The sequence below is a fragment of the Schistocerca gregaria genome, chromosome X, assembly GCF_023897955.1.
Source record: "Schistocerca gregaria isolate iqSchGreg1 chromosome X, iqSchGreg1.2, whole genome shotgun sequence".
Lineage (NCBI taxonomy): Eukaryota > Metazoa > Arthropoda > Insecta > Orthoptera > Acrididae > Schistocerca > Schistocerca gregaria.
In genome coordinates this window covers 570,868,412-570,882,110 of record NC_064931.1, presented here as the reverse complement: position 1 = coordinate 570,882,110, position 13,699 = coordinate 570,868,412, and the positions used below count along the sequence as shown (strand labels likewise).

Sequence of the window (13,699 nt, the reverse complement as noted above, 5' to 3'; positions counted from 1 at the left end):
TTATATTCAGAGATGTCCGAATGTCAGTGCTCAGCACCCTTATTTAGATATTCACGTGAACGTAAAGGTAAGTCCTATGACTATGTCAGGAAGTTCCCCGCTGGAGTCACTTGAGAGAAAGTCCGAAGCACCTATGGCGCTTTATTGGTGTTGCGTGTGCTCGCGTCTTGCACAATCCTACTGGCCTCCTTTGAAGACAGACGATGCTCTGATTTCCCACACCGCTGTTTTCTCTCTTCCGTAATACGAGGCTGGCGCATCCCGTGCCCTGGTGCACGTTTGCGTCCTCTCTCTGTCTCTCTCTCTCTCTCTCTAAGTCTCTCTCTCTCTCTCTCTCTCACACACACACACACACATACACACACACATACACCACACACACACACACACACACACACACACAATTCCCGGTTTTACGGTTTACATTGTAAGTTTATAACCAAGTACATTATTTCCGAACAATAATGTATCCACATTAAGCACTCCAGATAAAAAACAACATGTAGACCGTTAAGAATTTTTTCTTACAAAGTCATAGGACAGATAGAACGCGCTGGGTGGATAATGATTTTGTTAGATACACATATAACACGTGTAAATACACGGTGATTACTGAACGCAGAGAAAGTTTTACCCTCCCACATGCGCAGTGTGAAAGGATGATAACAATTAACCGTTATGGTAGTTCCAGAGACTACGGACTATCAGGGGAAAAAGAAAAGCTGGCCGCTGTGCCCGAGCGGTTCTAGGCGCTTCACTCCAGAACCGCGCGGCTGCTACGGTCGCAGGTTTGAATCCTGCCTCGGGCATGGATGTGTGTGATGTCCTTAGGTTAGTTAGGTTTAAGTAGTCCTAAGTCTAGGGGACTGACGACCCCAGATGTTAAGTCCCATAGTGTTTAGAGCCATTTGACCCATTTTTGAAAAAGAAAAAAAAAGAAGGATTAGCATTTAACGTTCCGTCGGCGACGGGGTATTTAGAGACAAATGAGAGACGAATACATCGTTTTATTTGTTTGTTTATGTAGCACGGAAATGGTTTACACGAACATGGGCTTGTACTTGTATTATTTTTTTGCCCTGTCCTCCTTACACTTCTTAGGATGTTGTAAGAGTAATTGTCCAAAAACCTGTAAATTTCTAAGCGCAATGCAATAGTGCAGACATTACAAAGTAAATGTAATCACATTACACTTTCAGAAAAGAGTTTTAAACAAAAGTAACTTAATAAACTAATGACTTCGCGAGCTTTCACCAATTGCGTTATGCTTTATTTCATCGACTGTTTGTCTTTATCACCTCAATGACTCCAGCATTCTGATAAAAATCTCATGCGATTGCACAACTGGGATACTGTAACACTGTCGTAATACTCGACAATGTACGCTATTATTCTACCATTTTCTAATAAACTGAAGGGTTATACATACGCAGAAAGAAGAACAGAAACTCTGTGACCAAAATTTATGAATGCCTTTAGTATACTCACCCTACGTGTATAAAATTACATTTCTCTACACTTCAGTTACTGAACATAATATTTTCCATCCCTTTAGTTATATGCAAGGAAGTAAACTACTCAAGTTATGTCGGCGACATTTGCACCACATTTGGGTATTATGCTCGTAACCTGCTTTTGTTTCATGCGCTTTAGATTTATATTGGGTTGCTGATAAATTATTTATCGAATAACCATTATTCAGATTTTCACCTATTATTCAGTCCATTACACAGACAAGGTCTACAGGTTCTGGACTTGCTTAGAACAGTATACTTCACCCTCGTTTTTAACACGTTGCCTTTGTACACTTGTTCCAGAAGTCACTAGACAAAATTCACTTCACCCCATAATTTGCATTCATCAGTGTGCTACACATTTTTCGCATAACTATAACGCAAAGATTCCTTTTATGAAGAGTTTTGTTTACGTAATGGTTGATTCAGGTCAGATTCTTCCTCCATACAATTCTGCTTTGTTTTCATGTTGTAAATTTGGCCTTTGCACATAACAGACATGATGCACACAGCAAAGTTTCATTGTGACCTTATCCCTTGTTGTGTGTGTAATTAGTCCCTTATCCACATCATGCCGTAGTTCTTGTATATCAAATGCGGGGATTAAAGCTATTTAAAGGCCATACATAATCCTGATTACATTTATTCGACTCAGTACCTGTGATTAAAGGAAAAATCTATGTATGACTAAAAGCTTGATGAATTAGCTGCACCTAGAGTTATATTCACAAACATCGAATAAATATTAGCACATATGGATATTGTACATGCAACCCACGCTGGGCACCAACTATAAAAAATAGGGTCTTTCAGATAGCCTGTCCTTATCGTATCACAAGGACTTAGCTTATCTGGACTGCGTTAGTACTTGTAGTTGGTAGAGTGACTAATCGGTTCGTTATTGCAGATGACTGAAACCACATTGCAATGTTTTGACTGACAAATGGTAGATTCTATCAGAAAAATCTTTACGGACTTTACATAAAAAGTAATTAGTTACTGCACATAAACAGAGGAAGGATTTAGACGCAGGCTGTATATTGAGTTTGGGTGACAGGGACATACACTCCTGGAAATTGAAATAAGAACACCGTGAATTCACTGTCCCAGGAAGGTGAAACTTTATTGACACATTCCTGGGGTCAGATACATCACATGATCACACTGACAGAACCACAGGCACATAGACACAGGCAACAGAGCATGCACAATGTCGGCACTAGTACAGTGTATATCCACCTTTCGCAGCAATGCAGGCTGCTATTCTCCCATGGAGACGATCGTAGAGATGCTGGATGTAGTCCTGTGGAACGGCTTGCCATGCCATTTCCACCTGGCGCCTCAGTTGGACCAGCGTTCGTGCTGGACGTGCAGACCGCGTGAGACGACGCTTCATTCAGTCCCAAACATGCTCAATGGGGGACAGATCCGGAGATCTTGCTGGCCAGGGTAGTTGACTTACACCTTCTAGAGCACGTTGGGTGGCACGGAATACATGCGGACGTGCATTGTCCTGTTGGAACAGCAAGTTCCCTTGCCGGTCTAGGAATGGTAGAACGATGGGTTAGATGACGGTTTGGATGTACCGTGCACTATTCAGTGTCCCCTCGACGATCACCAGAGGTGTACGGCCAGTGTGGGAGATCGCTCCCCACACCATGATGCCGGGTGTTGACCCTGTGTGCCTCGGTCGTATGCAGTCCTGATTGTGGCGCTCACCTGCACGGCGCCAAACACGCATACGACCATCATTGGCACCAAGGCAGAAGCGACTCTCATCGCTGAAGACGACACGTCTCCATTCGTCCCTCCATTCACGCCTGTCGCGACACCACTGGAGGCGGGCTGCACGATGTTAGGGCGTGAGCGGAAGACGGCCTAACGGTGTGCGGGACCGTAGCCCAGCTTCATGGAGACGGTTGCGAATAGTCCTCGCCGATACCCCAGGAGCAACAGTGTCCCTAATTTGCTGGGAAGTGGCGGTGCGGTCCCCTACGGCACTGCGTAGGATCCTACGGTCTTGGCGTGCATCTGTGCGTCGCTGCGGTCCGGTCCCAGGTCGACGGGCACGTGCACCTTCCGCCGACCACTGGCGACAACATCGATGTACTGTGGAGACCTCACGCCCCACGTGTTGAGCAATTCGGCGGTACGTCCACCCGGCCTCCCGCATGCCCACTATACGCCCTCGCTCAAAGTCCGTCAACTGCACATACGGTTCACGTCCACGCTGTCGCGGCATGCTACCAGTGTTAAAGACTGCGATGGAGCTCCGTATGCCACGCAAACTGGCTGACACTGACGGCGGCGGTGCACAAATGCTGCGCAGCTAGCGCCATTCGACGGCCAACGCCGCGGTTCCTGGTGTGTCCGCTGTGCCGTGCGTGTGATCATTGCTTGTACAGCCCTCTCGCAGTGTCCGGAGCAAGTATGGTGGGTCTGACACACCGGTGTCAATGTGTTCGTTTTTCCATTTGCAGGAGTGTATATCGTAACTGGCATAGGAGAACAATTTCTCGCACAATTGCTTAAGACAATGAGTAGAGAGACACTTTAATATTACGACTGGTTTACCACCTAACGTTTTGAAGTTAAAAATGAGACATAAAACAAAGAGTGACGCGTTGTTATACACATAGGGTGCTTACCACACAGATGGAAGGCTTACAAAGGAATGGTCAGACTAGTTACGCCGAAACCTGCCCCGATGTTTTTGCCACTCCACATGCTAAATTTCAGGTGCCGACATGAACTGGGAGTTACTGAAAAACAAGTACGATATGTGTCAGATAGGGGTTGGACAAAAATATGGAAGCACCGTCAGTAACGTATGCTTGAACATAAATGCAGATGTTAGCCAAACCTGCAAGTCACGCTGTTGTATTTGATGACGAATGGCACCTGTGCAGTGTTCTCAATACACTGAAAGTGTCAGTCGCGGTCAGAAAAGTGTTATGTTTGGTTGTGAGTACATTACGTCGGAGCTAAGTGAACTCCAACGGTTCCAATTATCGGTGCTCTTGTGGTGAGTGGTTCCATAACCATGACAATCAAAGTGTTTGGTGTCTCAAGAGGCACCATATCAAAGATTTATACCATCTACAGAAAAAGCGGAAAAAACATCATCCTCTAAGTCAAGACGTGGACGAAATTGTAATAGTCGCAGTCACTGAAGAGCATTGTGAGGAGAAATAGGAGAATGATAGCTGCAAAAGTTACTGTATAACAGAATGTCCCACTCGCGAACCCTGTCTCCACCAAAGCAACATTAAGGGAGCTCCATACGCTAAGAATTGGAGGGCGAGTTGGAATTCCAACACCACATATCAATGATGCAGATGTCGGTACTAGGGAAACATGGTGCCGGAACCGTAAAACTTTGACTATGGAGCAATGGAAGAAAGTTATTTGCTCTTTTTTCACACCGTTTCCAACATCTGGGCGAGTTTACGTCCCAAGAATGAAACATGGCGCGTTTCCATGATGATTTGGTTAGCCATATTGAGGTATTCCATGAGCCATGTTGTCAGATCTGTCCAATCCCATGGTACAATGTTTGTTCCCCAGTGATGATATTTTTATGACCCTATCAAGAATCTAAATGGAGACGGATATTGTTCTCACAAAACGGAAGAGTTGCGTGGTGCATGAATAGTACAAGCCTTTCAGTTCCTATTTTTTCAGACTTCGATGGACTACCAGAAAATTGTCTATGTAGGGCATTGATAGTTTCATACTAGGTTCAAAATTTCCGGTTGATTCTTGAAGACGAATAAGTTGCACAGATGACAATGAACTATCCACACTGATTATTGGCATTATTCATGCTGTAGGAGCCCGCCAGATGCGGCCTCCTATGTGGATGTAGAGTAGTCGAACGGATGTGTGGTCCGGTGGTGCAACGAGGCGCTTATGAGACATCATTCAATTAACAGTCATTTAACTGATGTGAAGCCGTCATACAACTGTTATTCAAGCAATATTAAGGATATTCAGCCCAGTTGGGAATCGTGTGATCATTGGTTGTTGTTTTTGGGGAAGGAGACCAGACAGCAAGGTCATCGGTCTCGACGGATTGGGAAAGGACGGGGAAGGATGTTGGCTGTGCCCTTTCAAAGGAACAATCCCGACATTTTCCTGGAGCGATTTAGGGAAATCACGGAAAACCTAAATCAGGATGGCCGGACGTGGGATTGAACCGTCGTCTTCCCGAATGCGAGTCCAGTGTTTAACCACTGCGCCACCTCACTCGGTCGTGTGATTATTGCCACAACATGTTTCGGAACAACATTATCCCATTTTCAAGCGATAACAACAAGGAAACCAGATTAAAAAAATCCTTCATATACCGGCAGATCATGTAATGATTACAGACGTCAGGAGTTATAACCTACCAAAAACAATTTTTATGTCATTAGGCCTCGTCAGAAGTTACAGTTTGCAACTGCACCTCGAGAACGGTGGATACACCAGCTTGTGATGCTCTAGGTTATATTGTTTGAGTTAATAATGCACACAGCCGGCCAGTGTGGCCGTGCGGTTCTAGGCGCTACAGTCTGGAACCGCGTGACCGCTACGGTCGCAGGTTCGAATCCTGCCTACAGCATGGATGTGTGTGACGTCCTTAGGTTAGTTAGGTTTAAGTAGTTCTAAGTTCTAGGGGACTGATGACCACAGATGTTAAGTCTCATAGTGCTCAGAGCCATTTGAACCATTTAATAATGCACATGTGCATCTTGTTTTTAAGTTGTGACGAGGCCTAATGGCATAAGAATTTTTTAAAGGTAGGTTATAACTCAGGACGTCTGTATGCTTATATGTCTGTCGGTATAAGGAGGATTGTTTCATATATTTTCTTCTTTGTAGCACTTAAAAATAGGATAATGTTGTCCCAAAACATGTTACAGCAATAACCACACGATTGACAACTGGTCTGAATATCCTCAGCTTTGCTTAACAGTAATTTATTTCCTGGAATTTTACAATCATTCTGTCTTCCCTCCGGTACGGCCTAGTAGCGGCCGTGCTGTGCCCGCGTTGCTCGGAGACGCAGGGTAGTGCGCCAGCGCCCGGCGATGAATCTGCTGGAGCGGCCCCTGGCGTTGTCTGCGGTCAGTGAAGCGGCCACGTCTTGTACGGTGCCCGGCGTGTCTCGGCAGCCTGGCGTAGCTGCGGACGTCTGTCGGAGCGAAAGCGCTCTCGTTGAGCTAAGCTACGCTTACACTGAACCCAAGAATTCTACATGCCCCTGTTGTCAGATGTGATGGTATGTAGGCGGAATTTCCAACAGTGATACGAAGGACAGCAGAAGAGACGGTCTCAGAGTAGAGTCGCTAAGGCAGTATTTTTACTGTCCAGAAGTGGCGGAGCAGTTGCCCTGCTCTCAAGTTGAATGGCTTGGAGATAGGCAGATCTGTTCTTCGTCCACGTCCACGGAAGATAAGCCCAGCCCTCATCTTTTGGTAGTCACAGGTGTGACCGGCAGGAAGGAAGCTCACAGAGTTCAAGTTCCCTCCACAGCCTGACGGCTGCGCTCTCGTAGCCGTAGACTCCAAGCTGATGGTGGCTGGTAACACATCGTTGTATTCATCAGATCATCCTGCAACAAGTAGAGCTGGTCTTCCATCGGTAATAGTGATGTAGATAGAGTGTCTAGACTGAGAGCGATTGGAATGAAGACAAGGGTTTTATAGTAGTCGCTGGCGTGATGCCCCTGTACAGAAGACTGAAGGTGCCCCGTTTTTCGAGCCTGTCAGTGCTCTTGGCTATAATGTTAAATTTTCAAGCTTCATAGCATTCCTTTACGTGAAGTCTGCAACCTGAAAGGCGTTCTTGTGTAGTTCCTAGGTGAAGTTACTACATGTAGCCCAATTACAGCAGACATTATGTCTGCGCTACACTGTTGTCTAGGTGCTGAATCTGGCGTCCCTGCCGTTCTCTCTCGCACAGTCTGGGGCAATGAGGTCCTTGCTCGTTTGTACTTTGTTTCTTGCAAGTGTTGAAGTTGGTTACACCACCGTTTCGTACTCGATGAACATGCTCCACATAGCGTCGTCACAGTCCCTTTCAACAATGTTTTATCCCTCGCTTCATTACTATTCTACTGCGCAACATGCGAACCCTCCCCCCCCCCCCCCCCCCCCGAATTCTACATAAAATTCGTCCAAAATTTTTGCACTCTGCTAACTATAATACACACGATATGATATTGCAGTGCTTGTTTGTTGAGATGAACTCTTCATTCGTATATTCATGCATATCCGAACGAAAAGGCATTGCGGCCACTACAGCCGTTATGAAATACATAAACGTATTCGCAATTTCTAATACGAATAACCGTCAGCTGCATAAAGGAATGACGACAGTGAAAATTTGTACCGGATTGGAACGCGAGCCCGGATTTCCTGCTTTATTCGAGCCGTTTCCTTAACCATACTGAGATTCTGAGCACGACTGACGCCCATATCCCAACTTCAATAAGTCGTCGTTCCTGAGTCAGAACCTCCACGTACAGCCAAAGCGGTTAAGGCGACCGCCCGCCTAAAGAGGACAAAAGTTTTCAATATCGTCGTTTCCTTAAACAGCTGCTGATTGTTGGTATTCGTAACTGCGAATACATTTCATAACGGCTGCAGTCTCCGCGGTGCCTTTTCGTTCGGACATGCATGCATGTTCCAAGGAACATAGAATTATTCGTCTTAACAACATAGCCACTGCAATATCGTATTTATTCGTCGATACCAGGTAGCGACTTTCATTATCGGCGTTTCCTTAAACAATTGCTGATTGTTGGTATTCGTAACTGCGAATACATTTCATAACGGCTGCAGTCTCCGCGGTGCCTTTTCGTTTGGACATGCATGCATGTTCCAAGGAACATAGCATTATTCGTCTTAACAACACAGGCACTGCAATATCGTATTTATTCGTCGATACCAGGTAGCGACTTTCATTATCGGCGTTTCCTTAAACAGATGCTGATTGTTGGTATTCGTAACTGCGAATACATTTCATAACGGCTGCAGTCTCCGCGGTGCCTTTTCGTTTGGACATGCATGCATGTTCCAAGGAACATAGCATTATTCGTCTTAACAACATAGGCACTGCAATATCGTATTTATTCGTGGATACCAGGTAGCGACTTTCATTATCGGCGTTTCCTTAAACAGATGCTGATTGTTGGTATTCGTAACTGCGAATACATTTCATAACGGCTGCAGTCTCCGCGGTGCCTTTTCGTTCGGACATGCATGCATGTTCCAAGGAACATAGCATTATTCGTCTTAACAACATAGGCACTGCAATATCGTATTTATTCGTCGATACCAGGTAGCGACTTTCATTATCGGCGTTTCCTTAAACAGCTGCTGATTGTTGGTATTCGTAACTGCAAATACATTTCATAACGGCTGCAGTCTCCGCGGTGCCTTTTCGTTCGGACATGCATGCATGTTCCAAGGAACATAGCATTATTCGTCTTAACAACATAGGCACTGCAATATCGTATTTATTCGTCGATACCAGGTAGCGACTTTCATTATCGGCGTTTCCTTAAACAGCTGCTGAATGTTGGTATTCGTAACTGCAAATACATTTCATGACGGCTGCAGGCTCCGTGGTGCCTTTTCGTTCGGACATGCATGCATGTTCCAAGGAACATAGCATTATTCGTCTTAACAACATAGGCACTGCAATATCGTATTTATTCGTCGATACTAGGTAGCGACTTTCATTATCGGCGTTTCCTTAAACAGCTGCTGATTGTTGGTATTCGTAACTGTGAATACATTTCATAATGGCTGCAGTCTCCGCGGTGCCTTTTCGTTCGGACATGCATGCATGTTCCAAGGAACATAGCATTATTCGTCTTAACAACATAGGCACTGCAAAATCGTATTTATTCGTCGATACCAGGTAGCGACTTTCATTATCGGCGTTTCCTTAAACAGCTGCTGATTGTTGGTATTCGTAACTGCGAATACATTTCATAACGGCTGCAGTCTCCGCGGTGCCTTTTCGTTCGGACATGCATGCATGTTCCAAGGAACATAGCATTATTCGTCTTAACAACATAGGCACTGCAATATCGTATTTAACGTCGATACCAGGTAGCGACTTTCATTATCGGCATTTCCTTAAACAGCTGCTCATTGTTGGTATTCGTAACTCCGAATACATTTCATAATGGCTGCAGTCTCCGCGGTGCCCTTTCGTTCGGACATGCATGCATGTTCCAAAAAACATAGCATTATTTGTCTTAACAACGTAGGCACTGCAATATCGTATTTATTCGTCGATGCCAGGTAGCGACTTTCATTATCGGCGTTTCCTTAAACAGCTGCTGATTGTTGGTATTCGTAACTGCAAATACATTTCACAACGGCTGCAGTCTCCGTGGTGCCTTTTCGTTCGGACATGCATGCATGTTCCAAGGAACATAGCATTATTCGTCTTAACAACATAGGCACTGCAATATCGTATTTATTCGTCGATACCAGGTAGCGACTTTCATTATCGGCGTTTCCTTAAACAGCTGCTGATTGTTGGTATTCGTAACTGCGAATACATTTCATAACGGCTGCAGTCTCCGCGGTGCCTTTTCGTTCGGACATGCATGCATGTTCCAAGGAACATAGCATTATTCGTCTTAACAACATAGGCACTGCAATATCGTATTTATTAGTCGGTACCAGGTAGCGACTTTTATTATCGGCGTTTCCTGAAGCAGCTGCTGATTGTTGGTATTCGTAACTGCGAATACATTTCATAACGGCTGCAGTCTCCGCGGTGCCTTTTCGTTTGGACATGCATGCATGTTCCAAGGAACATAGCATTATTCGTCTTAACAACTTAGGCACTGCAATATCGTATTTATTCGTCGATACCAGGTAGCGACTTTCAATTAAAAGCTACTCCCCTGTACAGTAACTACATAATTTGTGTAAGATGACAGGTTGTGAAGCAGGAACAACGACATATGGAAGTTTGGATCCCGCCGTGAGTCGTGGACGGATAGCCAAACCGGTTAAGGCGACAGCTCGCGTAATGCAGTGTCCCAGTCCGGCCCAAATTTTCATTGTTGTAATTCCCATATACAACTGATGGTTGACCGTAATACATTTCATGTAACTAGTATACACGTTCAATTAATTTCGACGTTCATGGTATATCGCAGTTTCAAACTGGAATGTAATTTCATAAATCATGATTCACTTAAACTGTTACACTAATTCGAAATCACTGCTTTACTTTTACTTTCTAGTGTTTATCTTTACAATACGACTTGATTACTCCGTTGTACTTCTTGTCATATCGCTAAACCTGGCAACACGCAACTGATCCACAGGTAATCCTGGGTGTTGTACAGTTCTTCCGTTATAATAAACTTAAATTTCTCAAATGGCGAGCAGAATCGTTTCAGTACCGGTAGCTGAAAAGCTTATGTTCAGAATCTGGTTACTCTGCGTTTCGTGGTACTGTTAGATGTGTTGTAACATCTGTTCTGTGGAAAACTGCCTCTTCTTTATTGCTGCTGGTTGGTACTCGTATATGAGTTAGAAATGTTAGCTTTTGGACTGGCAATATCTCTAACGGGAAGGCTGTTCCGGCTGTCTCACAAAAAGTACCATTTATTAGGATTCCACTGTCTCTTAGCTCCATCTTCGTCATACCTTGTGGCTTTACTTTTTTGCCTATCAAGTGGTTTTTTAAACTGCTGTTTCAGTACATCATCTAAAAAAAAGTATTTGAAACAAGTTTCTCTAGCGTTTCCTCAAAACACACATCTTTGTAATTATGTTTACACACAAACTGTTTGCGGTACTATCACATACAGAATACTGGTCGGTAGCTTCAATTCCTCTCTTATCTTACAGTTACTTACACCTCAACTATGCATTACAGAGCCATGATGCCTTATACCTTCCCTATTCAAAACTAACTTCTTTGTGCTCTTCGGCACTTTACCATGCGCAGTGGCCTTAATGACGCCGTACGCAGTATAAGTGGTTCTACTTTAAGGATAATAGACTCTTGCGACATTGTCTCACTCATAGCTGTCTCCTTTTGGGTGAAACGATGTCTCCACGAATTTGACTGCTTTTACTAATTTTACGCCACGTTTTCTCTATCCTCAGAACGCCTAACATTGCAAGTAACGTCAAATTCACCCTGAATCTCAGGCGCACATTTCTGAAAGGATTCAGTCTTGTCGGCTAGCACATTAGACTTACAAGCACCTTTCCCCCTTTTCTCTCCTTCACTTCCTCCTATGGAGAAGGTGGCGTCATCCGAAATGGCATCGAATTTGCATCCTTCGGGGGAAAAAAATGAATCTGTACGTCCCCAATACCCACAACACCCGCAACACAACTAATATCATCAGTAACTTCCTCTGAATCCTCCGTAGCATATATACTGTAGCGACAAAGAAACTGGTATAGGCGTGCGTATTCAAATACAGAGATAAGTCAACAGGCAGAATACGACGTTGCGGTCGGCAACGCCTATATAAGACAACTAGTGTCTGGCGCAGTTGGTAGATGGTTCAAATGGCTCTGAGCACTATGGGACTCAATTGCTGTGGTCATTAGTCCCCTAGAACATAGAACTACTTAAACCTAACTAACCTAAGGACATCACACACATCCATGCCCGAGGCAGGATTCGAACCTGCGACCGTAGCAGTCGCACGGTTCCGGACTGCGCGCCTAGAACCGCGAGACCACCGCGGCCGGCGCAGTTGGTAGATCGGTTACTGATGCTACAATAGCAGGTTATCAACATTAAAGCGAGTTTAAACGTGATGTTACATCGTACGAGCGACACAGCATCTCCGAGATAGCGATGAAATGGGGATCATCCCGTACGACCATTCCACGAGTGTGCCGTCAATATCAGGAAAATGGTAGAACATCAAATCGCCGACATCGTTGCACCCCAGAAACATCCTACAACAACGGGTCCAACGACGACTGAAGAGAATCGTTGAACGTGACAAATGCAACCCTTCCGCTAATCGGTGCAGATTTCAATGCTGGGCCATTAACAAGTGTCAGCTTGCGAATCATTCAATGAAACATCATCGACATAGTCTTTCGGAGCCGAAGACCCACTCATGTACCCTTGATGACTGCACGACACAAAGCTTTGCGCATCGCCTGGTCCCGTCAACACCGACATTGAACAGTTGATAACTGGAAACATGTTGTCTGGTCGGTTGAGTCTCGTTACAAATTGTATCGAGAGGATGGACGTGTACGGGTATGGAGTCCATGCCAAGTCCATGCCAAGTCGTGTTTCGGCACTTCTGCGTGCTCGCGAGGGCCCTAAACGATATTAGGCAGATGTACCATTTTCTTTGGCTCTTCAGTGTGTTTTAAAGTCACCACTCTGAACGACAAAAAACTCAGTAGCACATGAAGTTTCCTATACATCCATCTGTCGCGTCCCAAGCGTGGGTTTTGCGAGGGATTGAGCGACATGGTTCGTAAACGGGAATTAGCCGGTTGACCTTATTGAGAGGGAGACTTTTGATCTGGCTAAGATGTTAAATTCCCTGGTGTGAAGGTACAAGGCTAGGATGTTGGTAGAAGTAAACTCGTATGGGCGTTATAAAAGTTCTAATTTATTCATAAAGAATACAGATCACCCTAACTGCGTAGTGATTGTACCTACAGAATAGCCAAGCCCATTACAGAGACGGTGACTGACTTCCACCGTTCTGGCTGCCTGATAGAACTTTCCAGCACTTTGCTGCCCACACTAGCACCCTACGTCAGAGTCCCGCGGTCGCTGACTAAACGCTCATCGGCGACTATCTCCAACTGTCTGCCTGCAGCCCGCCCTCAGCCCAAGTCGGCTGCTACTCACGCTGACTACCGTCGCTGCCTAAACCCGAGAGAGAGAGAGATCCCCGGAGCGGCGTGCCTCCGAGTTTTGTTAGCTCTTCCCCTTCGACCCCGCCAGCGCTTGGCATGACGTAGCGTCGAGTGCAACTTTTCCTTATTAGGGATTGTTTTAGTATTAACTTCAGTACTTTTCTTCAGAAGCTGGGTGGGGGGGTAGAGGGGCCTCTCCCTATATGGTCACGCACTGCGTCCTGAGCCCTTCATTGGCTCCTCATGACGTAGTGCGGTCCCCACCTAGGGCCCTCTTTCTTTCTCTCTCCGCTCCCAGACTTCTCC

General features: G+C 45.2%; 1 protein-coding gene across 1 annotated transcript in view; it reads left to right on the top strand.

Moving 5' to 3' along the window:
• Positions 1-13,699, top strand: part of LOC126299097 (relaxin receptor 1) — a 756,631-nt gene that overhangs the window by 506,714 nt on the left and 236,218 nt on the right. The window lies entirely within an intron of this gene.